At 48.6% G+C, this 12,628-nt stretch overlaps 1 protein-coding gene across 16 annotated transcripts in view; it reads left to right on the plus strand.

Moving 5' to 3' along the window:
- Positions 1–12,628, plus strand: part of LOC128877005 (protein turtle-like) — a 213,708-nt gene that overhangs the window by 112,916 nt on the left and 88,164 nt on the right. For 15 of the 16 annotated variants that reach the window (XM_054123904.1, XM_054123917.1, XM_054123906.1 and 12 more), the window contains one exon: positions 6,329–6,372. The gene's annotated coding sequence lies outside the window, so the exon portion shown is untranslated. Of the gene's footprint in view, positions 1–6,328; positions 6,373–10,986; positions 12,516–12,628 lie in introns of those variants that run through there. The other variant, XM_054123913.1, reaches the window with a different exon arrangement.

The raw sequence follows: 12,628 nt of genomic DNA on the forward strand, positions 1-12,628 counted from the left end.
GTTTACGAGAGACGGATCCGTTGGAACATTCGCGGAGGGAAGCAACCCCAATATTTTTCATCTCCCTCGACGCCACCATCTCCTTCCAAGCGTAATTTTTCAAGCAGTCGGAGAATTATTCTCGCGTTTCGATCCAGCGCTGTCTATTTGCGTTTCTTCCACAGCCACCGCATAAGTTACGACTCCTCGTTTCGCGAGGTAAATACATCATTCCGCAACCGCGCCACCCCCCGCCTCCCTGGCCACTCATCCAGCCAATTTTTGCTGGCGATTCTTCGAATCGCACAGAATTTATACGCTTCGGTACGAATCACAGAAATTTGTGCTTTTTTCCGTTGCCATAGCGAGAGGAAGTCTCGGAATTTCTGAATTGACGTTTCTTCAATCTTGGTTTGGCTTTGTAGCAATGGCTGAAATCGTTTGACGTTTACATATGTAATTTATTGTTGAGAAGATAGGGTTGCTTTACGCGCTGACTCCGCACAGTCAGACTCTACAAAGTCATTTCACAGCTTCCCATTTACAAACAGTTGACAGAGATTTAAGCTCCCTCTCCCAAGCATAAAAATCGTTCTTCGAGTAACACGATATCTCAGGGTTTTCGTGGAGACTGCGCGCGATTTATTCCCGACAGACACGAGTCCATGCAGGTATGCCGACGTGCACGCGCGGGGGATGAAGTACTTAAAACGCACATCATACGCCAGACTCGGTGATCGATGGAAGAAGGCGCAGCGGACGAGGGTGGTTGGGGAGGAGAGAAACTAAAGGCACGAAGATAAATTAATACCCGTGGAATTTCTGGGAGTCGGAGTCGAAACTCGTGGTCGAGCCCAGTTGGTAGTTCGTGGGGTGGCTTCCTCCCTCCTTTTCTCTCCTTCCGTTTCGCCGAGACCAACCCCTAACTCTGCACTCGCGAACCGTGGATATCCAACCCAACGAAGCCCTTACGAATCGAATTGCCACTAACTCTCGGAGACGCGAGCATCGTCTGGCTGTGTCCGGTGCCTACTAGTTACCGACTTGTTCTAGACTCTGTCTCTCTCTTCCCCTTACCCCCATTCGATAACTTTGGATTTCATTAGACTGGTTAATAAAGCTCGTTACCCTCGGGGTGCGCGTTAATCGGCTGGAAACTGGATTATACCAGGTCCGCGTGGCTCCTTTAAACGCCAATTAATTGCGTGGATCGCGTATGCTGGGAATCGGGCCGTCGATTCCACCGCAGGCAGTACCATTTTCTCCTGTTTGTATCGCGCAACCAAACGATACCGAGTGCTGGAGTATACAGGGAACGCGAAATTAATCGAAAATGTCGCATAAAGTTTTTCTATAGGTGGCTTTGAAAATTCGTGTCGCTCGAGCGTAATTTTGAAATCGCGTCTGACCAGTGCTTACCATTTCTATTGACGCGGATATTTGCGAATTTTAATAACACCGCGATATCATATGTTTCGATGAGGGCGGTACGGTCAAGCGTCGGATAATTTTCGGCGCAATAATTAATCGAAAATCCGGAATAAAGTTCTACCATACGAGATTTTCAATATTATTTATATACGCGTGTCGAGTGATGGCCCGCAAAATGCGATTCGCTATATCTACTTGCGGGAACGGTTATGGACATTAATGACAAGTATTATCTGTGTCAGGTAAATCGTTCATCGTATCAGTTTCGATGCGAATTTCAGAGAATTTTAATGGAAAGTCTGACGCTCAGACTTGCTAACTCTCAGCGCAAGTAAAAATATCGACCATTACTCAGACATGTACCTTATCCCATAAATATGAGACAAGAAGGCTCGCGTGAAACAATGTTATTCCACATTTTCGACTCACCTTTGAATAAAGAATCGCCCTGTAGCACCAATCGTGTAATTCGATCCCGCCATCCGTATATAACTGAGGTAACTCGATGATCGTCGATGGGAAGTTGATCGGAACGACAATGACGAACGACGTTACATTTCCGGCGCGTAACCAACGACAACAAAGTCGACGAAAACCGTCTTCCAGGGTGTACGTGTCCACAGGGGTCGATCAATCGCGACGGTTCACCGGTGACCCGAAGACAGGGGCGAAGAAGTCGCGAAGACGGAAAGGAAAAAGAAACACGAAAGGAGGAAACCGATGGGAGGGAAGTCTCTCGTCGAATTCGTTAATCCCATTGGCCGGCGGTCCTTTGTGGCAGGCTTCAGAATTAAATTTCCGGTCTTACGGAATCCAGGGAATCCTTTGACGGTCGTCGGGCCGACGGTAATTCGATCAGCAATCATCCGGGGCTGGCTCGGCTACGACGTCTCTCTTTTTATCCAATGACGTGCCACGCGTCCGCCGTGACGAGTCATCGAGCAAATGAAAATACTTCTGGAGATGAACCCTTACTCGGACCCGCAAAATGAACGCGTTCAACGCCACGTCACCAGGATGACAGGACTTTTCACTAGGAATTTGGAAAACCTATTCCGAAGATGAGATACCTGAAGGAGCAAAAATGAAGCTTTGCGATGATCTATGCTCGATGACTCAAATAAACCGTATCGATGAATCGGTGTACTCTCGTTCGTCATTCCAGTCTTGGAATAAAATATGGCCCATCTCCGCGATAGAGACCACGAAGACGGCGCGTACGAGCCGAGCGGAATCGAGTAAACAGAATTATCGGAAACGTGCCCGTCGCGCGCGGGGAATAAATTTAGATTTACCCGATTTTCCGGATCCCGAAAACCCAGGGTCCCGAAGGCTCGACGGACCGTTTCCGTGCACGGTTCCGCGCGCATCACGTCGCGAATAATCTCCACGATGTGTGCTCCCAGCGGGGTAGCGAGCGAAACAATATTCTGGCAAGCCCCTGCGCTCTCTCCGCCAGGCGGTCCGCGGTTTGCTTGCGAACGCTTCGAGGAAAGTGAACAAGGTTACCACGGGATTTGCATATTTCTGTTTACGAACGACGAATCGAACGCTTCCATCGAAAAATCCCCCTCTCGTTCCCCGCATCAGTCTCGTCGTTGAAAGTTCAGCGATGCTCGCTGAACCCAATAGCGGAAGTTTGCTAGTCCGTCGGGTTCGAATCTACGCCGAGAGTCCGTGGCAAACCAGCGTCTGGCCGAATCGGAGGGTGATTTGTTTTTGGGGAATACTTGATAGGATATAAGCTAACGAAGCCAACTTTAATTTTAATTTGAAGGAAACCTGAGCGTTAAAAACTTGATCAGAGCTGGTTAGAAATTTTCTGTCCTTGCATTTAGTTTAAAATATACAGCTAGTCTCATAAGTATTCGTGCCCTCTATGTCTGTCGAAGAAATACATAAATAGAGTTCACACATGTATTTACATATTTGTAATAAAAAATTTATTTGGAAACATCAAAACTATCAATTAATTTAGACAAATTTCTTCAATAGACATACAAGGTACGAACACTTATGGGATCGACTGTACCTAAAATTCTATGTCAAGTGTTACTAAATTAACAGAGACTCGTATCAAGAGAGAATCTTACCTACGTATCTTTTAGATATTACACTTCGAACTGTAATTTCCAGAGTCGGAAGACTTCGAGTAGCCCTGAGTGTTGGGTGGACGCGGCATCTCTCGAGACGTACTCGCTTCGAGTGACATCGTCCGCTTGACCGCTCCCAGATTCGAGAAGATCAATAGCAAAAGTCGCAACGCGAGCCAGCTGGGTTGGCCTCAGGATCCCGGAGAAGACTCTCCGTGGATCTTTTACCTTCGCCTGTAGATACATTTTCGTTTCATTTTTAACCTAGACTTATTCCAAGTATCCCACTTGATAAACCCTCCTAAGGTATGAAACACACCTGATTACGACTATTCAAAGGCCGAATTCAACTCTGGCATCCACAACGTTAAGAACGTTTCCTCTCGGATTATTCCTTGCACCAAGGGCCTAATACAACTGCCAGCAGGTTATCCAACCGTCGGCGTTGTAGGGTCAGGTGATCGAACGACGGCTCTAATTTTAGATAAATCCATCTGGCCAGCGATATTAGTTCGAGCTCGTATGACTGGTACGTGTGAACGCACACGGTGCCGCGCATACACGTCGGTCACCTAATAATGCACGTGAAGGCAGCCCACACACGAGTGTCCGCGTGTCAGTGTGAGAGCTGGAGGTCCGTGTATGAGCATCGAATTGCTCGCCAGGAAATCGATGTCCCTCTGGACGGTACCAGCCCGGTACCGACCGCCCTGGGCTAGCCTCCACCAAAGCCACGCTTGTACGTGCCTTTTCTCGAATAATCGACACCGGAGACATTTTTTCTGCGAACTGTGTTTACTAGAGGACCATGACTGAGTGAGGAACTCGTCAGACCTGTGCGTGGTTTCTCATAATCAGAGCCTGAGTCATCGTTGTTCATCTAGGTAGACCTAGCGTTCTTCAGGATTCTTGCTGAGTCTTGCTCTTCTCTGGCCTCTTCGTGCCCTGTGAACCCTGCGTGGCTTTAGTGTTGTTTAGAATTCTTGCTGAGTCGTGGTTTGCTGTTGCCTCTGAACCCTTTGTGACCTGCGAACCCTGTGTTAATTTAGCTTCTTTATCCTCTTCAGAACTCTTGAATCTTTGTCACCTACTCTGATAGAAAGAATTCACAAAACGATGCGTAAACTCCTCCCTTGTTATATAATACCCAAGATTGAAATTTTTATGGGGACTCCCCAACGAAGCAAAGCTGGATCTGCAAAGTTCGACAGCAGGATGGAAACATATCTCTCCTCCAAGCCAGACCTAACCCACACGAAAGATCCAAACAAGAAAAGGGAGAAAGATGCAAACGACGGTCTCTGGGGAACGCGTCTTACACAGATCGCTGGAGAAGTGTCGAGGGTGGATTAATGGCGAGCGTCGCGGGAGGGTTGGAGAGACCTAGAGAAATCTGTTTATTTTTAATGGGACTCGGCTTACAAACGGATTGATGGTCGTCTGGAATCGTCCCTGGAAAAAGGTCGCGGGATTCCCTTCCCGCTAAATTACGCCGGATGTTTGCCTAATGCTTTAACGATGGCAATTCGTGGGACGTTCGCTTAAAGTTTCATACACAGCGGTCGATTCAGACCGCGTCGCCGTTCGGTTCTCAATCATTACAGCTTTATGTAGATTTATGGGACGTCGTATTTTATTGGCGGATATCGCCGGAGTCGTATTTATTCGTTGCACGACAGAGAGTGTGCCGTGCTTCGCCGTGCTGGTTCCTAAGAGGTCGAGGACTCCTTCTCTCCGCCCCTGCCGTCTGTCTCCCACCCCGTCTCACTCGCGTGAGCAGAAAACACTGCCACGACATTTATATCAAACTCTGCGAAACTATCGATCGCCACGCGTGTATATATAGCCTGCGTCTTTTCACGCAAATAGACGTTTATTTATAAGGATTTTATTCCGATCGCGCGAGACGCGAGGGCCGAGAGAACTGACCAGTCGAATTGCAGTTTTCGAGAATTAATTCCCAGCAAACAAAGTGTGCGTCTTCTTCTTTTCCTTTTTTTATGAAATGCTTGTACGTACCTTGAAGGCTGAGAAAAAATGTGTTTGGTTACATTTGTGTAAAAGCTCGAAGTCCGAACATCTCAAAAACGCATCTTAGTTTGTAGAGACGAGGAATTTTCTTGCAACAAGGTTTCCCCGTTGATGTCGCTATAGTGGGTTTTCAGAAGAACGTATATATCTCCCTTCCTTCCGCGGCCAGTGGCTGGTTCCGTTTTAAGTGCGGGTATTTAGCAATTTATGGTTGGTAGTCGTCCTTGCGGAAACGCATCTCTGCGACGGAACTGCCGGGTGGTTGAGCCGCGAACATCGCATTAATGTCAACCAACCCAATTTCCTAGGAAACGCAGCGGGCGAATTCGAGTGGATAATCTACGGCCGCGCGAATAACGCTAGTCGCCATCTACCAACGACGAATTCGTGTTAATGAAAAAGTCCTCTTCGACGAATCGCGTTGTTGGCGCGACTATCGAAACATTTGGTGTCTTTGAAAATAATTAACAAAGAGATTGTAATAACTTCCAATCCAGAATCTTTGGTACCATTTTAATTGGACAGAATAATTCCGAGGTGAGGGTTATTTTTATAATGGCTGAATTTTAGATTGGTACGTTCCAAATTAATATTAATTCGGTGTCCCGCAGCGAAATGCGCTTAGCGCAGGGTCTTCGTGTTTGGGTTGCTTCCAACGACCTCGAGTCGGCTCTCCTCATGGTCACGCGATCGCTCTTACGGGAATTTTCCAGGCTGCAAATTGCAAAAGTTCCAGCACGTGGTCAGGTTATCGTATCCCACCTGAAACTAACCGTTGTTTCTTCTTGTTTCAGATCCCCAAGGCGTTTTTCTGGATCCTGGCGAGCACACTCGCGGGGTAAGTTTTCGTTAATAACCGTCGTTGAACCACGAAATCACGCGAAAATCCCGCTTTCAAGTAACAATACGGAATTGCCAGGTCTTTCTGTACCGAGTGTGTAGCATTTTTATCGATGAGTAGTTTTATGGAAACGAGACAGAAGATTCGTATACCTACAATTTATTTAGAAAATTTATTTTATATTTTACATAATACTACGCTATTGTAGACGTATCAAAAGATCAATGCAAGTTGTATAGGAAAGAAATATGCAGCTTCTCCATCGACAACCTCGATATAAGAACGCGACTAGCGGTGATACATCGAGGGATCACTGTAAATCGATGTAATGGCGTGGATGACTCCCGTCACTTGAATCAGGAATAGTTGGAACTCGAAGAGTGGGAATCGCTGGTGTAATCCGCGTCCAGGGCCATACTTTTATCGAACCATGGTTTGTCTACACGTGTTACATCGCGATTCGTTTAAATTTTTCTCCTCCCTTTCGAGACAAATAAAAGATACCGCGGACTGGAATCCGAATAAAGATACAGGACGAAACGCCCGCATAAATTCGCGAAGCTTGCATATGCATGAGCCGCGACGCTTTTTACGAGGTTTCTCTGCACGCCGTTAGATACCATTTCGAACAATGCGTTCGCTCGTTACTTAGGGGGTGGCGAAGGATCCTGTGCGTTCGTTGGGGCGGTGAATCACGGATCGTCCTGCTCGATAACTGACCGAAACGAGAATCGCGTATCTAGAATTAACTGACTCTTTGTCCTCGTTCGCTCATAACAGCTCCCTTCGTTGAAATTTTGCAGGACATCAGGTTTTTTTCAAAAATTAGTACCGTAGTATCCAGTTAGTCCGAGTAGGTCTGGATTAGGCTTTTTTATTCCAGAAATGGATGTTTCGGTAGGGTACTTCAAAGTTAATTCCTTTTCAGTAACTCGAAATAGAATTATTTAAGTTATCCGAGCAATACGAATTCCATACGAGAGACGAACGCCCCTAGCTGGATACCGATTGTAAGCCGGGCGTTCGATATTATTTAGGGGGCTGCGAGGCACTCGTTTCGTCGCGATCCAGACAAAAGCTGAGCTTACGCCGGTCTCGAGGGTTGAACTGTGCTTGCTTAACAGGGCGCATTGTGTCTGCCGAGAATGGAAGCGGATCAGGTGTCAAAAGCTACCCAAACCAGCGATGCATCGTATCTCGTTATTATCTATTATGCGGCACGTGCCCTCGTATTTTTATCGCAATTGTCTCGTTCTCCAAGCTGCGTCTGGGAGAATAATGTAGTTATCACTGTAGGCTCATCCTGTACAGGGTGAGAAAAAAAGTATTCGTCGCCACTTTCAGGTAACGATGTCCATTCATTAAAATTGAAAAAGAAAGAAACAAGTAGATATGTATTTTGATTTCAAAATTCAAGACATATTCTTCCTTTTTATTTTCAATAAATTCATCGATCCTTTCTTATGAAGGTGTCAAAAAATATCGTCGTAAGATGGATCGCGTTCCCCTCGGTACCAACGAAACGATATTCCCTACTTATCCTTTTCGAACAATTCATTGTGCCGGCAACGAATTTTAACGAACGCCACGAAACAGAGGCCCACTCGAACATTCAGCGGGGGAAATACAGAGGGTGTCCGCCGCATCTGTTTTATGCAGACTCGCAGCGAATTAAAGCGGCACGCGGAAAAGTTCTCGACTCTCCTCTTCCCTCTCTCCACTCTCGAACTGACGGAAAATAATCAGAGTTTCCGTCCGACGCCGGAACTGCATGGAAATGCACGGTCGCGCGATAATCGCGAACTTTCGTTCGCGCTTTCGTTTCGCGTGCTTCGAGCGAGCCGAAGAGTCAGCCAGATAACGAGAACCAACGAGGCGCGAAATTTTCTCGACCCCGTCGAAAAGTTTACCATTCTTAGGGAACGGCTCGAGACAATTCCAGTCGATGGGCCCCCTGGTCACGTGGTCCAGTATCGGAGGGAAACTTTTCAGGAGCAACACCCCCGCTGTCATTGGCCCTGTGCGTCATCTGGAGATTTTTATTATGTTTGGGAAGTTGATGTGCGAGAAGAAGCATCAATTGTCGATTTTCTCGACAATTTAACCACCAGAAACAAGTCGAACATGCCCACCAAGCCCCAAAGAATTATCTAGCTAGCCAAGCCATTCTGTCCACGGCCAATAAATTCTCGCGCAGGACGTCTCATTCGACTGAGATACGTTCGTTCCAGCATCTGCGGGACGTTATTCCGTGGCGCCAGCGACGGTCCCGCGAAAGGATGAATAAATTAAGACCTTGCATCCTTGCTTTCGCCGCTATGCGTGCTTAATTAAATTTAACACGCCGCTTGGCCCGGAGCTTCGTTTGGACGGCGGCTCGGGTATTCCTTTGCGGTCGCCGCTGGGACGAAAATATTCCAGTCAAGTAACGCGGCTTTTTACAGTGTACCTTCGAGGCGCGAGTAAACAACTTTCCGTTTCTACGATACTTTTCTCCTCTCTTTGCCAGCTTCTCCATCCCACGTTTCAGAGGATTCGCTTGTGTCTCGGGTGACAAGAATCGGGTTTCGCGTCCCCTTCGACCGCAGGGTTTCCGAAAGTAGCCCCCATGTCAAGTAGCGAAGGCAAATTAGAGAAATTAGTGAAGGCAAATTTTTAAATAGTTTTGCGGTGTAAGATTACACTGACGGCCAGTGCTCTTTCCATCTTCTTCTTCTCATGACCCCATAGTAGTTTATTTCTAGTTACTGCAGAAAGACTACGTTTGAACATTCGATTACTCCGAAATACCGAAATACGAACGGGCCGCAAACGTTGAAAACCGTTCGTCGTTCCCTCCATTAAGCCAGAAGGGATTAAATCAAATTATAATGGAAGCTCCGCGAAACCGCCGTTATCTGTTTGTCTAACGAAAGCAGCAGAGCAACTCGCGGAAGACGGGTAAACGGATTCTAGCCCGTGGCTGGAGAGAGCTACTCCACCCTGTAACTCCCTATTCCTAACGAGACAATTTCGACTTTCACACTCGAGTTCTCCCCTTGTACGCGTCTACACATGCGGAATTTCATGTTACATAATTTTTTTAGAGAAACACTTTTCAAATACAAAGTATAACCTATGCTAACATACGAAATTAATTTAAAAGAATAACTGCCACATACAATCAGTCTCATAAATATTCGTACCCTCTATGTTTATCGAAGAAATTTGTTTAAATTAAATGGTAGGGTTCTACGTGTATGTATGGTATGAATGGTGAATTACTCTCGAAGCAATTTTCAAACATCAAGAAACGTTCTTAATCAATCATTTCCAAGTCGATGGATTGGACGAGACGGTCGCGCTAGTTGACCCCTTGGTTCATCACACTTGAATCCATTAGACTGTTTACCAGGATGCATCAACTGCTCCACGCGACAGTGTATTACAAGAGCTCGGGAGACAATTAGGTCTGATACAGTCGGTGCTGTTCGGTCATTCTCCCGACGTTTCGAAAATATCAATTTAAAAACGATGGCAACTTTGAACACACTCGTTAAGTAGGAGTACTAAGAGTGATGCATAGTCTTCATCGCTTTTCTTCGTCGTGGACGCCACCGAATTTGTCTTCTCATCAGCTGCGACGCGGAGCTGATGAAAAGTGCAATGCTATTAAGAAAATTCCAGGTTATGTTAACATATCGAACGACAGAAGCCATAACAAAACTGTAATGTTTCCATTCGACCTACATTCAACAGCCACACATAGACACACAATTTTGCAAACGATTTCTTTTTTCATTTTTCACGCCATACTACTTAAAACATCAACCTACACAGTACAACTCGATTATTCCCAAAATCGACAAACAACAAGTCACTTCAGCCGACGATAGTGCTCGAACATGGAAGTCGCCAACTTAATGAAACCAACAATCATCTATAGATACACAATTTTGTAACCGATCCCCCTCCTCACATTTTGGCATCCCACCACCCAAAAGCATCGACCAACACACGAAAAAAAAACACCAGAGGAGGGTCAGAGGGTGCAAATTTCACCCTGATAGCAATATCTTCCCACACCCCGTCGCATTCAGCGGCCGCAAAAGCAAAAATCCGTCACCCAGAGACACGGTGTACCCGCGGCCAGCGTCGAGAAAAAAAAAATGACGAACAGCCCGGAAGAATCTGTTTCGCAGGAGTAGGTGGGACGAGGGGTGGACGAACGCGAGAAATCCCTTACGGTGGAAACGAGTGGAAAAAAGAAACGAAGAACGTCCACAGGGGGAACGTGGAAGAGAAGATGGGGAAAAAAGGGTGGCAGATGACACGAGGGACGCGGCCAGGGCACCTCTGGAAGTCGTTACGAGCTTGGATGCCGTCCTTCCGCCCGATCAATATTGCGTTGGTGGGGCCGAGGCATCCCGATCCTCGGCGAGGGACGTCAGGGGTGGTCGAGGGGATGGTGGAGGACTAGGCACAACGGGGCGAATGGAACGGATCCGCGGCCGCGGAGGAAGCAGAAGTCGTGGGCGAGGGGTGGCGAGGGGGACGTCGAGGGGTGTCGAGGGGTTCCGTGGGGGATTCGCGGACGTTGGAGGGGTCCAGCGAACGCCTCGGTGGGGGTTGTTTGGTGGGGGCGGTAGAGCCAACACTGTCATGGCGCCGCGCACCACCGCCAGCCAAGCGGTACCTCTAACTACTCCCTCGCGGTGTGCAACGCACTGCTCGCGATTTCTCCGTTGAAATTTGAGAGGATCGCGAGTGCTCGACGATATATTTCCTCTCGATAGGGGTGTTCCGTCGCCGCTGAGAAAAACCGTGTCGTCCCCGAGCTGGCACGATCATCCCCGAACGAATCCGTGGCTCGGACGGTCGCGTCGCAGTCGTGGGTTTGCGGCTGTGTCGCGAGGAGCTGTTACGAAGCAGAGGTGTCGCCGGTGGGAACGAGAGACAGCCAGAGGTTGCCGTGGACCGTAGCCGCGATCGCGAGCAGTGCTGCGAACGGTGCGCGTAGATTCGAAGCTTTCGAACGAGTGCCGTCGGTGGTGGACAGAATCTTCTGGCGACAGAATCCGCGGACGCCGGAGAGAACGGTCTCGTATCGACCTCGGTACTCCGTAGGACGAAGGTCGAGGATCTCGAGAATCCCCGGTCTCCGTTAGTCGAGATTCGGCAAGCCGACCAGCCTCGAGCAGCGACGAGGAGTGGCTCGGGGACTATCAGTGAAATAAGCAAACCTAGCCGCTGAGATCCAACGAAATTGGTGGCCGCGAGGTGAATCGATGGTGCACGCGGAATCGTGACGCGATCGTTCGTTGGGTGGTAGCACGCACGATGTCGCGGCGCGATGCGTCACGTGACTGAGGACGGACCCTAAGCGAACGACAGAGAGTAGAGGTACGCGAGTGAAGGATCGTCGTGAGGTGAGGACCTTCGCGGGTCCTGACCGTATCGTGTACGTCGAGGACAGGAGGTGGCTGCCACCCGCGGGTGGATCGAGCTGGCAGTAGCCGGATCTCACGGTGATGACAGCCCACCAGGAGTAACAATGTCCTAGCGAAGGCAGGACTACATCTAGGCCGATCCCCCTCGCCCTGCTCCGTTTCATCCGAAAGAATCCCACGATCCCTGACCTCCGAACACCGTCAACCCGCCGACCTACTCACGCGCGCACCGAACACGCACACACGCACGAACACGAAAACGAACACGGTGTAGACGCCTATTGTGCAGAGATACACGTGCGCGACCAGGACACGCCAGACACCAAAGACGCGCGTATCCGCGTGCACACGTACGCCAGGGAACGTGTACCCGTCAACTCCGTTCCGTCTACATCTGTTTCTGTCTCACCAACGGCCTTTCTTATCCAACGTACGACCCCCACACACACACGTACATACGCGCCCCCGCTGAACCCTCGTCTACGAGCTCGCGCCTAGAAACAACGGTTTACGGGCACACCTACACACACCCAGGCGAACCGTGAAACCGTGTACTTTGGTGCACCGGAGTCGTGGCACACGAGCTTCCTCCCGAATCCAGCCAAGTCCAAAGTCCTTAATCCCGTGGGGTGATCCTGGCCCCGCCCGTACGCGAAGGAACCACACCCCAGCCGGAGAAGGGACTCAGGATACAGATTTCCCCGGCTTCTGGTAAGCTTAGACATCCGACCTTCGACTATTTCTATCCTATAGTCCTCTATCGCGATTTTACGTTGAAACGACAGGACATCCAGCGACCTGGACGAGGTAGAAGCTCGAGCTTA

This window comes from Hylaeus volcanicus, chromosome 5 (assembly GCF_026283585.1).
Source record: "Hylaeus volcanicus isolate JK05 chromosome 5, UHH_iyHylVolc1.0_haploid, whole genome shotgun sequence".
Taxonomy (NCBI): Eukaryota; Metazoa; Arthropoda; class Insecta; order Hymenoptera; family Colletidae; genus Hylaeus; species Hylaeus volcanicus.